Genomic DNA, 22,811 nt, shown 5'->3' with positions numbered 1-22,811 from the left:
TTTATGAGCTGATATTGTTTAGCTTTCAATCTCAGAGCTCTTTTCCTAGTGTGATCCAGGTGTGATGGAACATACCCGTTCTTAAGATAATAAATGATATCAGCATACAATGATTCTGCATCGTTTAGGCTTACCTCATACATTTGTACCTCTTCGGATGAAATTTCAGGGATTTGCGATGCTCCAGCCAACATCTTGCAGAAGCCTTGACCTCTTACAATGTTCGCTGGTTTAATCTCAAGATCGTATTCCTATAAAGAAGTGATCCAATTTGCTCTTTTCTCGCCCATATCCTTTTGTACTAGAAGATTTCTTACCGCTAGAAATGGTACTATGATCTTAATATGGGTTTTGAGTAAGAAAGGTCTGAAATATTTGACCGCTTTGAAAACAGCATAGGCATGTTTCTCTACGTCTGAATAATTGAGTTCAGCACCTTGTAAATTTGAGCTAAAAAACGCAATTGGAGCTTCTGTTTTTTCTTGATTTGCTTGGGTTAGAATCGCGGCATATGATTTCTCTGAGGCAAATGTGTATAAAACAAAAGATTCTAAAAAATTGGGGTTGCTAAAGATGGAGCATTAATAATAGATTGCTTGATCAAGTTGAATGCTTCATGTTCATCTTGACCCCATTTGAAATTTGAATTCTTTTTAATCATGGTTTGCCAGGAGACACAATTCGTGAAAAATCTGGGACAAATCTCTTTACAAAATTGATTTGACCAAGGAAAGATTGCATGGCTTTTTTATTATGAGGTAGGGATGTTTCAGAGATCTCTTTGATTCTGTCAGGATCAATGTGAATACCAGACTTTGACACTATGAATCCTAGAAGTTTTCCTTCACTTAATGCGAAAAAAATTTCTTTGGGTTAAGTGAAATCCCATAACTTAAACATCGTTGAAAAATTTGTTTTAAATCTCTGAGATGGTCACTCCGCTTCTTGGAATACATTGTTATATCATCCAAATAAATCACTATAGATTTGTTGACTAAACCCTTAAATGCGATGTCCATGGCTCTTACAAATGTAGCGTCGGCATTAATCAAACCAAATGGCATCTTCCGATATGCGTATGTGCCCCATTTAGTTCTGAATGTGGTTTTCAACTGATCATTGGGATGCACCAGCACTTGATTATATCCTGAAAATCCGTCCAAGAAAGACATTAGTTCTGAGCCTGCTACTGCCTGTAATATCTGTTCCATAGGTGGAAGAGGAAATTGTCTTTTTGACAGGCTTTGTTAAGATTCTGAAAATCGATACAGATTCTAATATCTCCATTTTTCTTTCTAACGGGTACCATATTGGAGACCCATTTGGAATGTCTGACGGGGAAAATTATTCTGGCTTTTAATAACTTATTTAGCTCAGTTTTTATCTGATTTTCTAAATTGGGGTGGATCTTTCTCAATTTCTGTTGGACAGGTTTTTCGTTGTCAATCATAGGAGTATTGTGTTGAATGATAGAAGTGTCGTACGTCTTAAGCTCATCGTAATTCCAGGCAAAAACATTTTTATATTGTCTCAAAAGATGAATATATGCTAGTTTTTCTTCAGGGGCCAGGCCTATGCCTAGATTAACATTTTGTGGTTTATCATCGGTTCCTAGGTTTACTAATTCGTAGTTCAGAGTTGAACTGTAGAGCTTTGAATTGGTAGACCTTTTAAACTGATTTTTCAAATCGTACAAGTATTCTAACTTAACCACCGATTTAGGTATAGCATTATCAGTGCTATTTTGTTGTGTTTGTCGATCGTGATGGTCTTCGTCAATTATCTAATTGGAGTAGGATCCTTCAGAAGTGAGGAAATTTACAATATCAGGATCGTCATTGAATACTCTCCAATTTGTAATGTTGTCAGGGATGGATGGTCTAAAGATTAATTCTATTAAGAATCTATCTGGACTAAAATCTTCGAAGGGAATAAGCCTAGAGGCTACGTTAGCCAAAAGGTCTGCGCTCGCGTTTTGGAGTCTCGGGATTGAAGAGATATTAAATGCTATGAAATGCTCAGTCAGATCTTGTAATAAAGATTGATAGTGTTTTAAATGACCTGATAGGCAATGTATAGTGTTACGTACCTATTTGACGATAATCTTAGAGTCTCCAAAGACCTGAAGATACTTGACTTCTAACCCGATTGCTTTGTATAGGCCTTGCACCAAGGCCTCATATTCTGCTCTATTGTTTGTGCAATTAAATTCAAGTCTGCATGTAAGCATGGTCTTGTTTCCTTCTAGACTAATCGGAATGCATCCTGCTCCTGCTCCTTCGTTAGATTTAGAGCCATCGAAATATAATTGCCAAAACAAAGATGTATTTACAGGTTCATCTACAAAATTAACACACTTCAAATTATCAGTTTGGGAAAAAATTTTGACTTGGGACAAAACTGAATTTTCCAAGTCAGGTGATGGGTGAGCATTGAAATTACCGAGAAAAGAATCTACCAAGTAATTGCCTATGATACTTTTGTTATACGATACTGCTTCATTTTCTCCCTCCAATTCCGTTACTATGTACTTCTGGTGTAACTCTCGTTCAACCATTACCTGGTTCGCTTTACCGCTATAGGGTAACCACATGTGCGACCAGTCGGTTGCAAAGTATCCATGGAGTTTCTCGGACCAATCCCTGCTAAGAATTAATCCATAGAATATTGGGATATCGGCCACTAGAATGTCAATAACCTGACATACCTTCGGGTTAGATGACAATCTTATGGTTACTTGATTAATTTCACCAATCACTTCGACTTGAGATCGATCAAGCTGAACTATACGCACTGCAGATTTTTGTGGTTGAACATTTAGCTTAGCACATATTGATCTGGGTAAAATATTCGAAGAAGCACCGGAATCTACCAAACAACTGTGCACATTTTTGTTGAAAATCTCGTAAGTGAGAAGAAACGGGGGAGTGTGAGATCTTGATCTTCCTCCAATTAAGGCGATATCATTTGGATCAATCTTATTGATCGCATTAGTTGGATGTCTTCCCATGTTATGGGAAGCTTGAGAGAGTACAGCGGCAGGCAATGGTACAATAGGCACAGCATGTAATTCTTTCATCATTATCTTCTGTTGATTCTTCAATTTGCTCAATTCATAAAGGGTAATATTAGCCCTAGTCTTTTTCATGTCATCAACAATATTGTACTCCATTTCATCCGACACTATCAGTGTTTTTGATGGAGTTGTTTGATCTGCTCGGACTGGGATAGATTGAGTCGCTTTAGTTGTTGTTTTCTTTGTTGCGACTTTATCTTTTGTTTTAGGGCTTGCGCCCTTCTGCTTAGGGGTAGTTTGGGGAGGATCAAGCTGATTTTTGCTTCGTGTGCTAACCGGAAATACTTCTTGATCTTCTTCTTGTGGGAGGATGAAATCCCACATTCCTTGTAATTCCACAACTTCTTCATCATCAGTTTGCCCTTCAGTGGCACTTTCTTCTTCTTCCTCTTCCTCAGTTTCAGCATTGGAGATGACATTGGGTGGTTTTGCATCCATTGAAGGACCTCTTTTAAAAGCTCTGTAGGGCTTTTTTAAAGAAGTTTCTGCTACTTGTTTTTTTATGTCAATCATCTCATTAGACATGGTCTTTAATATTTTCTGCAATCCTTCCAAATCGAAAGGGTCTTTTGTTTGTTTCTTCTTGGAGTCTTCCTTGAAGGTGACTTTTTTAGACTTTCGTTCCTCTATCGCGGATCTCTTTTCCAGGGCTATTACGCGTTTCTCTACTGCTATTGTCTCTGTCATGTTTTCAACTAAGGTTGTTTATTTTCTCTATCCACGAAGATTGCTATGTTTGATGGTAAAGCAATAATATACCATTCACATCGTACTTCTTCGCTGGGTTGGGAAGCAGTAGCAATTTTGTTGAGAATCTTATTGAACCGTAAATCGAAATCTTTGATAGGTTCTTTAATGGGCCTTAAGATTGGATAGGTCATTGATTAATGTTGTTGTTGATCTGTCATCACCAAACTTGATAAGGAATTGATTGTGGAAGATATCCCAACTTGTGATAGACCCGGAAGGTAATGAAAAATACCATGACCCGATTGTTCCTTGCAGTGTATAGGGAAAAAGCTGAACAACGTCATCTTCATTAGTAACTCCGTTGAGATTGATAGAAAGCATGAAATTGTTTATGTGTTCTTCTGCTAGCATGCCTGCTTCTGGATTGAATTTAGGCAGCCATTTCTCAGGATGGGCTGGTATTGGGCTCAAGGGTGCAGGCATCAAGACTACCCCAGGGTTGTTCCATGAAGATTGGGCCATCGTTGAGCTACTAGTAGAGAAAAGTGTAGGAGATGATATCTATAGTTGGGAAGATGAGGATACTATGATCGCGGATGATTGAAGAGGGATTGTGGTAGAGGGATGAATGATGGTTTGGAATGGAGGTGTGAGTGGTTGACTTTGCAATGAGGTAGTTGAAATGGGCAATGTAGACGAAAGAGTCTCACTGTCAGACTCTTGTGGTGATTTCCTCGCTCTTTTCCTGGTGAGAAAGAGGCAACTCAGTTGGCTGGATGCCAAATTTTTCACTTTTCAGTCTGGTTAGGGGATGAGCAGGATTGTACTGCGAAGTCACACAGCTTTGAGATTTATCAGACCTCTGAGGAGAAATGGAAAATCCATGAAGTTTGTGAATCAGAGATTTGACTCCAGGAGGTTTAATGGTAAATTGGTCTGAAATATCAGGGTGTGTAGCAACGATTGATACTCGAGTGACTTCCAACTCTAGATTTAAATATACTGGAGAAGTCGGGGGAGATGATAAGGGCGATTTACTCTCAGAATGGTATTTAGATTTTGATTTAAGTGCCATTCATAGTTCAGGCCCTCCTTCTAGCGCCAAATATGTTGAAGGCCCCAAAAATCGGGTCAACAACAAGGGGGATACCCACCCGGTCCAGACCTTGGTTGGCATCTCCTTATCCATTTGGTATAGCGGGTCCGACTTGGGATAATGGGACCAGTTTCCCAATCTAAGGGTGTGTGTGTGTGTAAAGTGGGATGATGCTGATCTAAAAGTTCTAATCTAAGCTACTTTAATCTAATTCTATGATATTGTAATCCAATGAAAACAGCACATCTAATCTATGTTAACCCGGGGTGTATTTCTTCTATTATGCGATCTAAAAAAGATTTCAAACAATAATTGGTAATAAAGATCATTCAGCTATCATAAGAATGGAAATCAATTAAGATGAACCACTTTGCATAAAGAGTTAGGCAAAATAGTTGTAAATTACAGCATATCACATAATAAGTTATTCATATATCAAACATAAATAAATGACTCCACAGTACAAAAGTGCCAAATGGTAACTCACACATTCATGCAATAACATATAAACAACTAAAAACTAAATATAAGCAGAAATGGCCAAGAGATAAAAGTACCATTTATGATTGGTCCTACTCATAAGCTTCAAGTAACAATGATTTATCTCTCCTTGTTCTGATATCTACCAAGAGTATAGAATTGCAACATCAGTAGCAGATATCAAATGCAAAAATTAATAAACCTTGATCCATTCATTCATCAAAACCTCCTCTGAGGGTGCAGAAGTGCATGTTCTGAGGACAAGTTTTTTGACAAATTTCTGGACCCTTCTCTAAATGCATGAGAAGGGTTTAAATACTACTAACTAAAATAACTTAATTACATAAATTTCGGATACGGTTTAAATGACCACCCTTTATCTAAGCAAACTTATTTCTAAAAATTGAATCTAATTTCTAACTATTTCTGCATTTGCTCCTTAGTGCTGTGAGCATGCAACATTTTCCTGGGAAGTGTCGGCTGGTCGTCTTCTGCTTTTGTTTGAGCTACGAAAATAGAAATGGCAAGCGTTGGCACCTCTTTTTAGTAAACTAGAAGATATTTTTGAGAATCATCTTCTGGTTGGGCGAATTTACTGCATGTATGCTTGGTAACAACCCAGATTCTTCTTAAACTGCCTCTGCTTTTGCTATCTCGGCTTTCGGACTCGTGGATGACTAAGCAAGTTAGGGAATTTGCTTTCTGAACAATTTTATTAGCGATGCGCGATTAGCGCTAGGCGCTAATCTTGCATCAAAAACTGCCTCTGTTCTTTGATCCGGGTCTTTCTGGTGCGTTTTCCGCCTTTAACGCTTTTTCCTTTACTGGGCATGAGCTTCAGAATTTTGTAAACATGCTACTTTTGTGAGTTTTTGACCTTGAGTGTCGAATCGCCTATTGATATCAGCATCTATTCAGTAACACTCTAAAATCTACGTTTTTGTTGCATGCGGCATCCGTGTATGAGGGCATCTCTTCTTTGTTCTTCGAGCATTGACGCTTTCCCTCTTTCCTTAGAAGTTTCCTGCACATTGCTTCATGTTGTTCCCTGTTTTTTATTCCTGCAGTTCATGCAAAGGAAAAGAGTAATGATAATAAACTTTGACATGAAAGCTTTAAATTCTACGAATGTATAAAATCATGACACCCATAGCGAACTGACTCTTCGAAAAACACAAAATTGTCCTTCATGAATACCTTGGCATACATTCATTAATTTTCTTTAAGGCGTGCGCCCAATTTTTGGTTTTAGGGACAACTTTTCTTGAATGTTGAGCTGAGGAAAATTTGCGATGGGTAATTTCTGTGACTCGCAAATCGCAGCATTGCAAGATTGTAGATTGCATTTATCGCAGATCACAAGATCGCAGATCGCTGTTATCGCAGATCGCTTTTATCGCAGCATCGCGGCATCGCAGATCGCTGCAATTTGTCAAGTTATTCGTGTGTTGTTTATGCGACGTTGCGATATGCGATGTCGCATATCGGCCATCAGAGATTTCTTAAGATTCTCATTCATGGGCGCTTCTTAATGTATGCGATGTGATGAATTTAGCGCCGCTTCTTCGCAGTTGTTTTAATGTGCTCATAAATAAATGCTTCACTCTTCTCCGTGTGATGTATTTTTAAGGAGTATAATACAAAAAAAATATATATAAAATCTTTTTGGATTTTTTTTTTTTTTTACTAAGGGTCCCCACTTCTTTAGCGTTATTGCTAATACCAAAGAAGTAGTGGGGTTGTTGGTGGTCACAACAGTTCCTTAGTCAAAATTAGTCGTCGGTAAAGATAGCCGTTGGAGGCTCTGCTCAGACTATATAACATGCAATTGCTAGATCTGTTTCTTCAACTTGTCGTGACGATGAACCATACTAGTTGGTTCGAAACGCGTCGACAAAGGTCTTGCTATATGTGATTTACGCCGAAGTTCTACTTATAAATATTATGGATCACAAAGCCTCAATTCAACAATGTGAGATGTATCATGACATAAATGTTTTGATGTGTATTTGGGAACTACACTTTGCTTAATATTAATGTAGTTGTTATATCTACTTATAAGTAAATCAACAAAAACTATTAAAAATAAAACTATTATTCATATATGAATAGTTTTTAAGAACATAATAATTTGAATTATAAATATATAAAAGGAAAAATATTATTTGTTCTCTTATGAAAATAAGATTGTAATTATAGAGGCCTATGGCTTTAGTGTGGTTGTGTAGCTCTAGTTCATAGATGAGAAAGAACAATGTTCAAAAAAGGGACTTTAGTTTTACAAAAATATCATACAACTTTCATAACATAAAATTACAAATTTATCACCACATTTTGTATGTTTCACAAAAATTATGACAAAATATATCTTCCATATGTCTTCAATGTGCCTAAAATAATAGAAACAAATCCATCAAAAGGTCCTTCAATGGAATGAAAACAAATGTTACCAATAATTAGCACATATTAGACTTAGAGCCAAGATGTGAGAAGACTGTCTTGGGCTGCCATATTGCAATTTTTCCACCAATTCCTTTCCACAACAATTTTGGAGACCCTGTCAACCTCTAATTTTTTCTCCCTAAAAACATGAGAGAAAGAGAGAGGTGAGAAAAAAAATGTTGGCCTTTTGATATTCTGAAATATTAATCGAAGGGTGTAATCCTGTAGAGAGGAGGCTCTAGTCATCCAATTTATTGTAGGAAGAGAGTCCCCATGAAAATGTATACTTTTTTTTCCTTTCCATATAGCAAGATGCAATGTGAGTTATATGTGTCAATACTCACAGATGATATAACCAATATATCTTATTGGCTATTGAAGACCATTTCTAGGAAGTGATACATCCTAGGTTAGTCTTTGTTTTTGCAGGATTTTTCTATTTGGAACATTTGCCTGAGTGATGATTATTTTTTCTACAATGCTCATAAGGATGTGTTGACGGTACTGGACCCGCCAACATTTGGGGGATCTCCCCGGTATGAAGTCCCAACTAGACCTCACACCATTTGGTGTAGGAGTCCCATCTAGTATGATGGCCCAATTGCCATTATCTTAAATATATAACTTAGCTCTTGTTTGTGAGCACGTGAGAGTGGTCTGTTTTCTCTTCAAACAACGAGGTTTGTGTGCCTGGTGAGTGCTAGTGTTACTTGCATCAAGGTTCTTTCACCGCAGAGGGACAGGGTGGAAGTGAGTCTTTAGTCAAAAGTGAAGAGTCCCAACTCTGTTAGAGACACACAACACAACAAGACATGTGCAACTTCCAGAAGAGTATTCCACATGGATGTGGTAGTCATAAACACACGATGAGTGGATATCATGTAAAACAACTAGCGAAGTAGTCCATGTGAGTGCGATGGTCGTTATAACAAGTTTATGGGAATGGTTTTGTCTAGTGTTTGGTGAGGTAGCCCACATGGGCACTATGATGTTAACAACTTATAAAACAAATTTTCATAAACATATGTATTAGAACAACTGAAATATTTCAACTATCTTAACATAGGTTAAAGAAATATGCATTGCAAGTGTCCAAAGAATAGTCTTACAAACAATTACAATACATGCGTGAAAAGGTGTTGGCCTGTTAACAAGCTTCGGAATGAAGTGAAAGTTACAAGACACATCGGTACACCATACATTACTAACCATAGAAGTGGGACGTTGGAGCCATTGCTCGCTCCTCAAAGAAAATATTATAGAATCTCAAGGCTATGTGGGAGGAGCCAAGATGAAAAATATTTTACATGTACAAATGAGGGATATTTATAGCCAAGGGTGAAACTAACCCTTATGACTGTTCAACTTCCTTCATGAATGTTTGACTTACATGACTCTTAAACTTTACATGTGGGTCTCTTGGACTTCCACGTTATATTACATTGATTACAATAGTATGGTCCACAGTAGTGATGTGGCTGAGATGACTCATGACACGACTCAACATGACAGTGCTGGTATGTTCATGTTGCTAGTGGTTTCCATCTCGAGTTGTAGTGCTACTCAGTTATGGTTGTGATCTTGGTGTATCATAACTTCATCTCGGCATGGCAAGGTGTGCGAAGTCTTCGATGGTCTTGGTACTCGCTTGATTTTTGCACGTGCATGTTCCTCCTCTCCTTGTAATTTGACATGCTTCATGTGTTTGTCTGTTCGCAAACAAATATCCTTGCATGAATTCCTTGTTTGTTTGTTCACAAAACAATCTCCTCACATAGATTCCTTGTTCATCTGTTCACGAATGAATCTCCTTTCATTCTCTCCTTGTTCATCCCGTTCGTTGTCGCGTCATGCCTCATCCATGTACCTGTATCTGCAATCACTCATGACGAGATGACATCAAATCCAGAAATATCCTAGTATACCATGATGCATTATCATTTTCTTTTGGATACAAGTGACTGGGAGAGAGGACAAGGCTCTAAAACTGCGTAAGGCAGATTTCAAGCCGGGATGCAGGCTCCAGGAAATGCGGATGAAATTATGCAGAGGTCACTGGGAGACTGAGATGGACAATTTAGATCATTAGTGATTGTCTGCGGGATTTGGCTCGGCTCAAGGGCAGATCTATGGAATTTTTTCACGGAGACAGTGCAAGAAGCAAAGGGGGATTGGCAACAAAAACTATGCAATTTCTCTAGGGAGCTGGTAGTGGGTTACATGAGGCTTGCTTGGAAAAAGTGCGTAAATTTTCTGGGGAGCTTGTAGCGGGCTATAGGATTCTACTAGAAAAACGTACATAATTGCTGGGAGGCTAGCCTATTAAACATTCTTGCACACTTTCTGATCTGAGCAGGATGCTAGGAAGCTGGGTGACTACTCATGAAAGCTATGTAGTTTTCCTAGTGAGCAGCAGGTCGTTCGACTGGGTGACTGGCTGGAAAAACTGTAGAAGTTTTTGAGGGAGAGAGTGATAGGAAATGGGTTTCTATCCAGAATGTCTATGCAGTTTTTTCAATCAGTAGAGAGGGCAAGCTTTGCAGCTTTTGTGCAATTTTTTTGGGGGAGTGAGTCTCAGGGTCACTACTTGGTCAAACTCTCCAGTTGACCAGTTGGAGGCTTGGTTGATGTGCTTGCAGGTAACAGAGATTGAAATGGCTTACTGAGAAACTTTTGCATTGTTCTAGGTGTCAATTAGTCTAGTCGATTCCAGGATTGTGCAGTGCAAACTACCTAGGAGGCAACCTCAAGATCTACACAATTCTGTGCAGTACTACATGATCACTCAGGACCAAAGCTGTGCAATGCAACTCAGTGAAGGTTTCATTGTTGGAGGATGATCCGGTCATGAGAATTTAATAAAAATTACTATGTGTGTGGTTGAGTGAACTTGTGCATACATAATATTGTGACTTGACGACAAGACACCTCAAACCATCAAGACAAAATATACTCAGTGTGACTGACTGATGGTGTGAGCAAAAATTGCAACACTTGTGATACATTGTTGAATGACCACGGTGACACTTTTGTGACAGTGCATACAACATTGTGTGTGAGTGAGATATATGTGTAGATGGAAAACACAACTTGAACACAACCTTCAACATCACCACAACAAGGTTGCAAGCATGAAATATCAATTAACATGTGGAAGACGACAGTTGGTTGAACAAGTGAAAAAGAAGAAAGACATGTAGAAGAAACACATAAGATGACTTTTCGTGTTTGTGCACATGCACGTTACTGAGGACAACATGATATAACAATGACAAGAAGTGTTGCAAACTCAACTAAGAGGTGTACTTCAAAATATTTTCCTTACTTACCATACTTACCCTCAAGATGATCATGCGTCTAACGGAGTTTGCTTGCAGTCCTATTCTTTTCCATTACTTGGTTCATTGGTCCTTCTCCTCAACTCCTTGGAAGCAATTTCAACACATCACTTTTTCCTGTATTCACTGAGAGGTAGATCTACGCGATTTCAATGAATAGTGACTGTTGTCGGAATGAGGCCTTGGGAGGCTCATTTGTGCAGTTTCTGCATGCAAGACCAATAAGACAACTTGGAAAAAACTGTGTAGTTTTGAGGCTCAAAGAACTACTTCAGGATTGAGATCCTGGGAGGACACCTCTACGTAATTTTTTAGTGTAGTGTAGCTAGACTACTCTACGCATTTCTGGAGAGCAGTGTTGTCTGGGGTCTCTGTGGGATACAGGGTTTCAGCAGGCAAGGGAGGTTATTGTCTTTGCACACTACAGGGTTTTAGTAGGAAAGGGAGGAAGCTTGATGGTTGTAGAAGCAAAGCGCACAGTTCAAGGAAGATGGGTGAGGCTAGGTTGCTCGGGAAAATGGCTAAGTGTGAGACCAGTGAAACATATATAAACATGATAGGAATTGACTTTGATCAGACATGGATAGTTATTTACACAACTTTGACCATCCAGAATTCATAAGACATACTTTTCTTGATGCAACCTTCATGACAAGAGTGCGTGAGGCGAGTGTGAAACATGTCTCTGTGATGATGACCACTCATATGCACACAATTCCCTTGAAGCAAGACAACATTCCCTTTGTATGACAAACAATAACCCCGATGCCTGAAAATGACGCATGGTGCATAAAGAGATAATGTGGACAACTCTTAGGATCAAGGAGGAGAGCTTAAAATAATCATCTTACCAATAAGCGACCAAGGATGATTGATCACAGGATCCAAAGTAGGCTCCAAAATTTGTATACGAGCCAAATTTTTGGAGGGTGGTTGTAGCCACTAGAACAATTGGTGACACACTGGTAGAACTGCATCTCTCTCTATATAGACCTTGTTTCATGAAAAGTGAGTCTAACCCTTCCAAAATTATTGTTTGATTCTTTGATCATCGTGGTTTCCACACTAGCTTTGTTGAAAGATTTAGTCCCTACCATTCTCTTGATCGGTCAGAACACATTCCAAGCCAAGTCAAACTAGTTATTTCTATTGGGGATGAGGGGTATATTGGTGCACAAGTAATATAGTTCTTAGAGTTTAAGTTTCATCTTTGGTGTTGCTCTGTTGCCAACAGGCTTGAACAGTACCTCGACGGAGTCACACAGGAACACAAGCATCTCTCCGCTGCCAGCGAACCTAGTCAGTACCCCAGAAGAGTTACTTGCATCACTTCTCAGTGCAAGAAGCCTTTCTCTTCTTTCACCTTATTCATTTTTCATTTTTTTCAAAGAATTGTCCATATGCACTTATTTATTTTAGAGGCGAAAGAGGGATGTCGACTTATTGAGAGTAGGAGTGGTTGTTCCTTCAGAGAAGTGTGTTATGTATACCTCTCACATACTTCTTAACGTTTCACCCCTCACCTTACTCTACTTGAATGAGCCGACGAGGGTTAAAAAGTACTAAATAGAGTAGGCAGTACTAGTTAAGAGTGCAAGCATTGTGTTTTCACCAAGATTCACTCTCAACATAACGTATTTTCCATCAAGGCATCATCGACTGAAGATAACAAGTTCTTCATAAAGAGAGAGGACAATAGATAAACAAGTGTGGATAGTTGTACAAGTCCTCTTAGATTCGCCTAGTTTGTCTTGAGAGACAAACACGGTTTAGAAGAGGCTAACCTATGGTTCCAGGAAAGCAAAGAAAGCAAAAAGAAAAAAGTAGAATTAAAGTGAAAGAAAAACAAGTAAGCAAAGCAAGCAAGAAAGAAAACCAAACCAAGTAAGCAAACATGCAAACCAGAAAATAAAGAAAGAATGAAGCAAATATTACTCCTACTCCTATGCTAAATAGTGCATGGGCCTCCTCACGTGAAGTGATATTTCCAATGCAGCCACTGGCGCATTGGCTGGTCCATGTTGGTGAAGGCATGGTTTATGAGAAACACAGTCAATCAAACCAAAAAACATAAAAGATCCAACAATGAAGACTAACATGCTTCGAGTTCCAAAACATCCACAGAAAAGAAAAGAGTGAATGCATAAGATAGGCATTCTATAGATTTAACATGGAGTTGTGACACGCTACGTGCAAATGATAAACATGCACACTCTTTGTACTGTGACATACAAGTGAACAGAAGAGAGATCAACAACTTATGCTTTGCAAGTGTGCTCGTTGTGTAAGATTCCTCTATAGCTTGAGACATCGGATCATGTGATTTGAGTGGAGGAAGTAAAATCTAGGTGTTTGGTTGATCTTCATTATGAAGCAGAGAGTGATGAGGAGGCTTGGGTGTTTTGAAAATTTTCTGATCAGGATTGGAACTAACCTCAGGACAATGAGGACCTGACATAACCATTAGCCTAGGCTAAAGTGCCCCGACTGCCTGCAGGGTTTCCACTCCGTCAATAGGTAGATCATAAAATACCACTGTCTTAGATATATTAACAGCGTGTGAATCAAAATCATGATCAAATGAACACGTATAGAGATCATTACATCCACAATTAGAAAATTTGGGATTTTCTTCAACATCCTCATGATTTGATGAATCATGCAGAGGGGTAGATGAGAAGCAAGGATGTTCACCCTATGTGTTTTCAGAAATGATAGATGACATATGGGATGGATTGTTAGAGGAAGATGTGTCGTCTCCATAATGTAATGACATATTGACATCCGGTGTGTCCTGGTAATGACTGAAAGTAGAAACATCCAAAGATGAGTTTTCATAGGGAGGATCAAAAGTGGCTGAATCACAATGGATGTCAGGATAGAGAAGATGAGGCATGGAAGGAAGGGAGTCATGCTTCATCATAGGTTCTTCTTTATATTCCTGCACACACTCATCACGCATGATAGTGCAGGTTGGTTGCACAACACCAACTTCGTCGACAAGTTGATCCTCATTCAAAACAAGTGTGGAGACTGGAACGGAGGAACAAAAGACAATACAATCCAGAGGATTAGTAGAACGTGGGGACAAAGGTTGAGGTAACAAGTCCACATGACAACCAGCAAGATTGCAAGCCAAATCTACACAGTTATCAAGAGAAGGTGGGGTAGGAGGATGTGATAGTTCAACTGATGTGTGTGCATGTTCTCCCGCATCACTCTGCAGTGATGAAGCCGTTTGATGAGGGGAAGGCGAAAAGTCATTGGTGGCAGTAACTGTGTTCTCTTGTGATTGCACAACTCCATCACCTAAGTATGTTAAGTGGGGTTAGAATGATTATAAGAATTTCAAATTTTTAGATATGTAAAGAAGATACTTAAATCTTCCATCAAGAAATTCCCAATCAATTTCATCTTTAGGAAACTAGTATGCAAGATTACAATAGCATGTGTGAAATAATTCAATGGATTCCCCAAGTGCTTTCTGTTATTTTAGAATAATTTACTTTGTTGAGTGCTTTACGGTCAAAATGATTGAAAGCACAATCTATCTCTGCGACCAGATGAGGGAGAGAGTGAATGGACTTTTCAGAAAACGTGGCACAATAATGTAGCGGGTGCCCTCGAAGCGTGTATGTGAATAACAAGTAGATCATGTAATATTCAAATATTTCATGCCTTTCACAGGAGCCTACAACGTTAATTGCATGTCTAACGAAGGCTACTCAGCCTCCACCATCGTATGTTTTATGCATCAAGTTATTCTAGAGCTCTTCCGAGATTTCAAAGTCATTTCCATAAGCCATACACTCCAGAAGAGAAAGTATGTGTTTAGTCATGATAAGTATGTGGAGATTCAAAAACAGATTATGAAGACTCTCTTATCATCTAGCCCTCCTTCTAGTGCCATAAATGTTGACGGTGTTTGACCCGCCAAAATTCAAGGGATCTCCTCGATATGAAGTCCCAACTAGACCTCACATCGTTTCCTATAGGAGTCCCATCCAGTATGATGGCTCGGTTGCCATTATATTAAGGATATGCCTTAGCTCTTGTTTGTTAGCACATGAGAGTGGTCTGCTTTTTTCTTTGAACAATGAGGTTCGCATGCCTGGTGAGTGCTAATGTTACTTGGGTTAAGGTTCTTTCACCGCAGAGGGAGAGGGTGGAAGTGAGTCTCTAGTCGAAAGGGAAGAATCCCAACTTTGTCAGAGACACACAAAATAACAAGACATGCGCATCTTTCGGTGGAGTAGTCCACATTAATGCAGCAGTCACAAACACACATTAAGCAGATATCACGTACAACACCTAGCAGAGTAGTCCACGCGAGTGCGACGGTCGTTATAGCAAGTTTATGGGAATGGTTCTATCTAGTGTCTGACAAGGCATCAGACATGGGCAAGACATCGTTAACAAATTATACAACACATTTTCATAAACATATGTATTAGAACAACCAAAATAGTTCAACTGTCTTAACACAAGTTAAAGAAACATTCATTACAGTTGTCCAAAGAATAGTCTTACAAACAATTACAATACATGTGTGAAAACGTGTTGGCCTGTTAACAGGCTTCTAAATTAAGAGAAAGTTCCAAGGCACTTCAGTACACCATACATCACTAACCCCGAAAGCGAGGTGTTGGACCCACTTCTCGCTCCTCAAAGAAAAGATTACAGACTCTCAAGGCTATGCGGGAGGAGCCAACATGAAAAATATTTTCCATGTACAAATGAGGGTTATTAATAGCCAAGGGTGAAACTGACCCTTGTGACTGTTTAATTTCCCTCATGATTGTTTGACTTACGTGACTCTTCAACTTTACATGTGGGCCTCTTGGACTACCACATTAAATTACATTGGTTACAACAGTATGGCCCATAACAGTGATATGGACGAGATGTCTCATGACATGACTCGACAATGCTGGTATGTTCATGCTGCTGGTGGTGTCCATGTCGAGCTAAAGTGTTGCTAAGTGATGGATGCGATCTTGGTGTATCACAGCTTCATCTTCGCATGGAAAGGTTTGTGAAGTCTTCGATGGTCTTGGTGCTCACTTGATGTTAGCACGTGCATGTTACTCTTTCACTTATACTTTGATATGCTTCATGTGTTCATCCTTTCAGAAACAAATCTCCTTGCATGCATTCATCATTCGCTCATTTGGGAAAAAATCTCCTCGTATGAATTCCTCGTTCGTCCATTTATGAACAAATCTCCTCACATGCTTGCCTTGTTCATCCCATTTGTCATCGAGTCATGTCTCATCCATGTACATGTATCTACAATCACTCATGATGAGACGACATCAAATCCAGAAATATCCTAGTCTACCATGATGCAAGTGACTGAGAGAGAGGACAAGGCTCTAAAACTTCACAAGGTAGATTTCAAGCTGAGATGCGAGCTTCAGGCACTGCCGGTGAAAATTACGCAAAGATCACTAGGAGACTGAGATGGAAAATCCGTATCAGTAGTGACTATCTGCAGGATCTGGCTCAGCTGGAGGGGAGATATGCATAATTTTTTCAGGTAGAAATTGCAAGCAGCAAAGGGGGATTGGCAACAAAAACTACATAATTTCTCTGGGGATCTGGCGGCAGGCTACATGAAGCTTGCTTAGAAAAATTGCGCAATTTTTCCGAGCAGCTAGCAATGGGCTATAGGAGTTTGCTAGAAAAACCTACACAATTGCTGGGAGGTTGGCCTACTGAACATCCTTGCGTAGTCTTTGAGCTGAGTGGGATGTTGGGAAGCTAGGTGACTGCTCATTAAAATTGCATAATTTTCCGGGTGAGCAGCAGTTTGGCTGACTAGGTGACTGGCTAGAAAAAATGCGAAATTTTTTGAGGGAGAGAGTGAGGGACACAAGGTGTCCATTTGGTATGTCTCTGTAGTTTCTTTAGTCAGTAGAGTGGGAAAGCTTTGTAGATTTTGCACATTTTTTGGGGGAGTGAGTCCTGGGGTCACTGCCTAGTCAAACTCTCTAGTTGGCCAGCTGGATGCTTGGTTGATGTGCTTGTGGGCTGCGCAAAGTGTAGTGCCTTACTAAGAAACTTCTACGTTGTTTTGAGTGACAGTGAGTTTGGTTGATTTCAAGATTTCACAGTGCACGCTCCTTGGTAGATAGCCTCAAGATCTGTGCAATTCTGGTTAGTAGTACATGATCATTGAGGGCCAAAACTGTGCAATGTAGCTCAACGAAGGTCCCAATGTTGGAGGGTGATCTGGTTGTCCAAATTTAAGCAAAATGACTATGTGTGGGTGAGTGAACTTGTGCATACCCGACCTTGCAAACACACACTCAACATGACTCGACAACAAGACACCTCAAACCATCAAGACAACATATACTTAGTGTAACTAACTAACTCGACCGTGTGAGTGACAAGCATGACACTTGTGATAGATCATTGAATGACTGCAACGACACTTACGTGATAGTGCATACAACATCGTGTGTGAGTGCGATAGATGTGTACATGGCGAGCACAACTCAAACACAACCTTCAACATCACCAGAACGAGGTCACAAGAATGACATAGGAATCAACATCCAGAAGATGACAGTTAGTCGAACAAGTGAAAAAGAAGCAAGACATGTAGAAGAAACACATAAGATGATTTTTCACATTTGCGCACATGCATGTTACTAAGGACAGGGTGATATCTTAATGAAAAGAAGTCCTGCAAACTCAACTAAGAGGTGTACTTCGAAATATGTTTCTTAATTACCATACTTACCCTTAAGATTATCATGCATCTGACAAAGTTTGCATGCGGTCTTGATATTTTCCATTACTTGGTTCCTTGGTCCTTCTCCTCAACTCCTTGGAAGCAATTTCAGCACGCCACTTTTTCTTGTAGTCACTGAGTGGTAGATTTGCACAATTTCAGTGGATAGTGACTGTTGCTATAATGAGGCCCTGGGAGGCCCATTTGTGCAGTTTCTAGATGCAAGACTGATAAGGCAACTTGTACAACACTACGCAGTTTTGAGGCTCAAAGCACTACTGCGGGACAAGTGTCCTGGGAAGACACCTCTGCGCAATTTTTGAGTGTAGTGAAGTTGGACTGTTGTGCGCATTTCTAGAGAGCATTGATGGTGGGGTCTTTGTGGGGTGTGGAATTTCAACAGGAAAGGGAGGTTTGTGTCTCTACACACTACTAGGTTTTAGCAGGAAAGGGAGGAAGCTTGATGGTTGTAGAAGCAAAGCAGGGAAGCTGGATGGGGCTAGGTTGCTCGGGAAAATGGCTAAGTGTGAGACCAATGAAACATATGTAAAAATCATAGGACTTGACTTTGATCACACACTGACAGTTAGTGACACAACGTAGACCATCCATAATGCATAAGACATACTTTACTTTATGCAACAACCTTCGTGACAATAGTGCGTGAGATGAGTGTGAAAAATGTCTATGTGATGATGACCACTCATACACACACAATTCCCTTGAAGCAAGATAACATCCCCTTTGCATGACAAACAATAAACCTTATGCCTGAAATGAAACATGCTACATAAAGAGAGAAGGCAGACAACTCTTAGGATCAATGATGGGAACTTAAAATCATCAGCTTACTAACAAGCGACCAAGCATGATTGATCACAGGATCCAGAGTAGGCTCCAAAATTTTCATGCGAGCCAAAATTTTGGAGGGTGGTTGTAGCCACTACAATAGGATGGAGATCAAAACATTGATCTTTCATGTGGTCAAATCAATGACAATGTTGGAATTTGAGAATCTAGTTTGGAAGTCAAAAAGATGAAGATGAGTTTTATTGGAGAAACCTTGCACCCTGAAACTAGATTTGTTTGGAGTAGTCTTGAATGTTAATGGTCAATTCCTTTTCATATCAAATATTGGTTGTGTGCTTGTCTTTAATGACTTTTTTCGCAAGGTCTGATGATGGGATTGGGAAGTGCAAGAAAAACTTATGCATTTTCATGTGAATTTTCTATTAATGTGGTGTCAGTGATCTAATAATTTGTTGATTATTGCTCAAGTGCTCATTGGTGATGGGAATATTTCTCATGCTCAAATAAAGATTTATTCGGAATGAATACTAGTTCATAATGTTAGCTGCTTTGTTGTAGTTCATTTTGTTGTAGCTATGACTAAAGCTGAAGAAAATTGAATTTTTCTTGTGTCTTTTGTCAGCAAATTCAAACATCAGCGAGAGTTTCTATATCCATTATGATTGTATTATCAACAATAGAGTGTATTAGAATGTTCAATAACCTTAATAACTCATCAATAAAGCTATTTTTTAAACATTTCAAGATAAACAAAAGAAGGGTGTTGTTAATGCTTTAAGTCTTCTATTATCCAAATGTTGGAGACTGTATGACAGTATGTAACATCTTTGTTTCCACTTCCCCAGATTTGAATTTGATAAACAAATAGATATAAAATGGCTCAAAAACCTTAGTGGAAAATATTACAGGGCTACAAAACCTTAGATTTTGAAGCTTCCAAAAATAAAAAATGTCATATATCTTCCAAAAAATTATTGAATATACAATGACAGTTTAAATATCTCTGGCATATGGGAACAATTCAAATGCTACTCCATACCAATGTGACCTTAGATTATATTACTAGCTCATAAGCTATTTTTATGCCATAGCATATGAAGATAAGTGTAGACAACAAGATTCCTAATTCACATTCAAGTATATGGAAAAAGGTACATATGATGAAATTTCAGTGTCAAAATGTATATGCATAAATATATGATTGCTACTAATATCCAAAAAATGAATACAAGTTGACTTTTGTGAAAATAACACAAAAATGACTAAAAGTTCAAGTTTAATCTACATTCAATTCTAACATACAAATATCACTAATGAACATCACAGTTACATCCCTATTTAAACATGGCCAATCAAAGGAAGCACTTCACCCACCGTGTTGCTCTTTTTGATTTGTGTAGATTTGGAAGGGCTTCCTCATAATATGGTATCTTACATGTAGGAGAACAAGTCTTCTTTACGTGGTTTTTGGAGAGAAGAACTAATATGGTCTCCTTCCTAAGTTTTAACTTAGGAAAAATACATTGATTAATTATTTGATTCATGTATAATGTGGACTAATGTTTTTATGAGGATAAATAACTAATTATTTAAGTGACTTATATATAATCTGCATTGTTAATTAACAAAGCTAGGATGTAATATCATCCCTCAATCACTTTGGGGATTAGATATTTGACCTGTGAATAATTATAAAATTAGTCTAAAGGAGAGGATGAAGACACAACACAAGAGAAATTCAAAGAGAGATTTTCTAAAGAATTTGCATTATTCATAGTGCATATTTGGTGAGTGAGAGATTCATAAGCTCAAGAAATCAAAATAGTGTGCAACTGGGAGTTCGAGTGAGCACAATTTTGTAAGTGGAGTGTGTAAAAGGAGGGTTGAGATTCACTTCAGGATGAGACCAAGGTGTGCCACAAGCTTGGGGAGGCCGAGAGGTTTGAGGCCAAGTTTATGTAGTGGTGTGAGTTGATGCCACACTAATGGAGGGGATGATTAACTTTAGGAGGACCAAACTTGTGAAAAATGGCCCAAAAGGTGCATGAATTTTTTTTTGGGGCTGATTTTACCAAGTTCCACTAGTTGTACTTTTTGTGTATTTTCAGAGGACGTTTTCCCTAGTAAGGGAGATGAGAATTTCTCCAAGAAAATTTAATGAAGAAATATTGGAGGGTTAAAATAATTGTTTATTTTGTTTGATTTCTTTTTTTTTTCTTGGTTTTTTCTAGAATATTTTCCGCTACTATTTGTTGAGTTAAAGTGCCAGAGTATTTTCAGTTTCTAGTCTTCAAATTTTATTTACTATAGAATCGATTCTCTGTTGTGATATTTTTTAAAGCTCGATAATCTATACACATGCACCAAATTCCTCTTTCTTGGGTACCAATACAATTGGTGAACCACATGACAAAATAGAAGGGCGAATTACTCCTTTATCTAACAGTTCCAGGACTTGTTTTTTATTTTCTAAACTTTTGAGAATTGACATTCGATACATACCAATGTTTGGGAGTGGACAGTCTTGTTGTAGCTGAATTTCATGTTGAATTCCTCTTTTTGGTGGCAATCCCTCTGGTTCTTGAAAAATGTCCCCATATTGATTGACCACGTCAATCAATTTAGTTTTCAGCATTACATCACAGCCTGCAAAGGATTCCTACTCCGTGTCATTTTTCTGCTTGATCATTAGGAGCACAAGACTCTTGCTGGAATTAATCATTCATTTCATTTCACCTGTGCTTGCCAAAGACAGGTTAAGTTTCCTACGATGGGCTCTCATAATGTACTCCACTCTATTTTTGAACATATGGTATTTGTTCTCAAATCTATGGAAAACAACCTTTCTGTCATACAAATAGCGTCTTCCCAACAAAATGCCTGAGATATCCAATGGCACAACATCTAATTCAACTTCATCAATGAAATTAGTGGTGATTTCAAACATGAAAATACATTTCTATGTGAAATGTAAATTAGAATCCTTAGTTATCCATCCCAACAGATACAATTTGTGATGGGGCATAGTTTCCAGATTCATTTTCCTAACCAAATCTGCTAAAATTAAGTTGGCTTGAGATCCACTGTCAAACAATGTATCGATCTTTGTATGTTTGGAAATAACTCGGGTATGGAACAACTTGATTCGGTTTTCCTAATTTGAAATGTTATGAGAGTTATTTGTTGTGCTGGTACTTGCTACAGCTACCTCTTTGCTTACTTTTGCCACTTATTTCCTCTTGGTGACTGTGGCTACGATCTTGGTTTCATATCTTGAGTCAGAACCCAAGTCTTGTTGTGCAATAGAGTTGGTCTTCTGTTTCTCTTTATTGTTAAATTTCTTCGGTCGTAATTCTGGATGAAGCTTACAGCAATGCGCTTCATCATGTCCTTCCTTGGAACAATTCTTGCACATGGGTCTCTCCCCTTATTTCTTAACCAAAGAATTTTTCTTCTATTTTCCCTTAAACTTTTTCCCCTTTTCAACACTCTGAAATGGATTCTTGTTACCTTCTTCCTGTATATTTTTCCATATTGCTTCAAGGTGTGTAGCTTGGACATAGACCTCATCAAGGTTCGTGGGACTCAACATAATAATAGTATGTTGAAGATAGCTATGCAACCGTCCTATGTATTTCAGCAAGGTATCTTGTGACTGTAATTCTACTCCTAGCATAAGAGCTCTTTTCCTAAACTCTTATGTATACTCTTGCACATTTCGACCTTTCAACTGTCTGAAATTTTGCCAACTCATAATGGCCTTTTACATATGAGCTAAAGGGTAGAACTGTCTTTTTATAGACCAATGAAATCAGACCAAGTAATAGAGACCTTACCATGTTTTTCGATCTCGTCTTGAGCCCTTACTTCCCACCATACAAGTGTTGCACCCTCCATTCTTAATGAAGCCAACTAAATCTTGATATCATCCTCTTGAAGGTTCTAAATTCTATAATACACCTCCAACTGATGAATCCAGTAATCCAACTTCTCTGCATTAACTTCTCCATTGTACATAGGCAGCTTGATTTTAAATCAAGCTTCAGAAAAGGTGATTTACCAACCCATTTTGAAGAATGATGATGAGTATAAGTAATTGTGGTATTGGTGGAAGAGTGTGAAGATGCTTTTGAAGAA

Source organism: Pinus tabuliformis, chromosome 3_1, assembly GCF_031772625.1.
Source record: "Pinus tabuliformis cultivar Carrire ecotype Pingquan chromosome 3_1, CPIR1, whole genome shotgun sequence".
In the NCBI taxonomy this organism is placed as follows: domain Eukaryota; kingdom Viridiplantae; phylum Streptophyta; class Pinopsida; order Pinales; family Pinaceae; genus Pinus; species Pinus tabuliformis.
Note: the sequence above shows the minus strand (reverse complement) of the source record.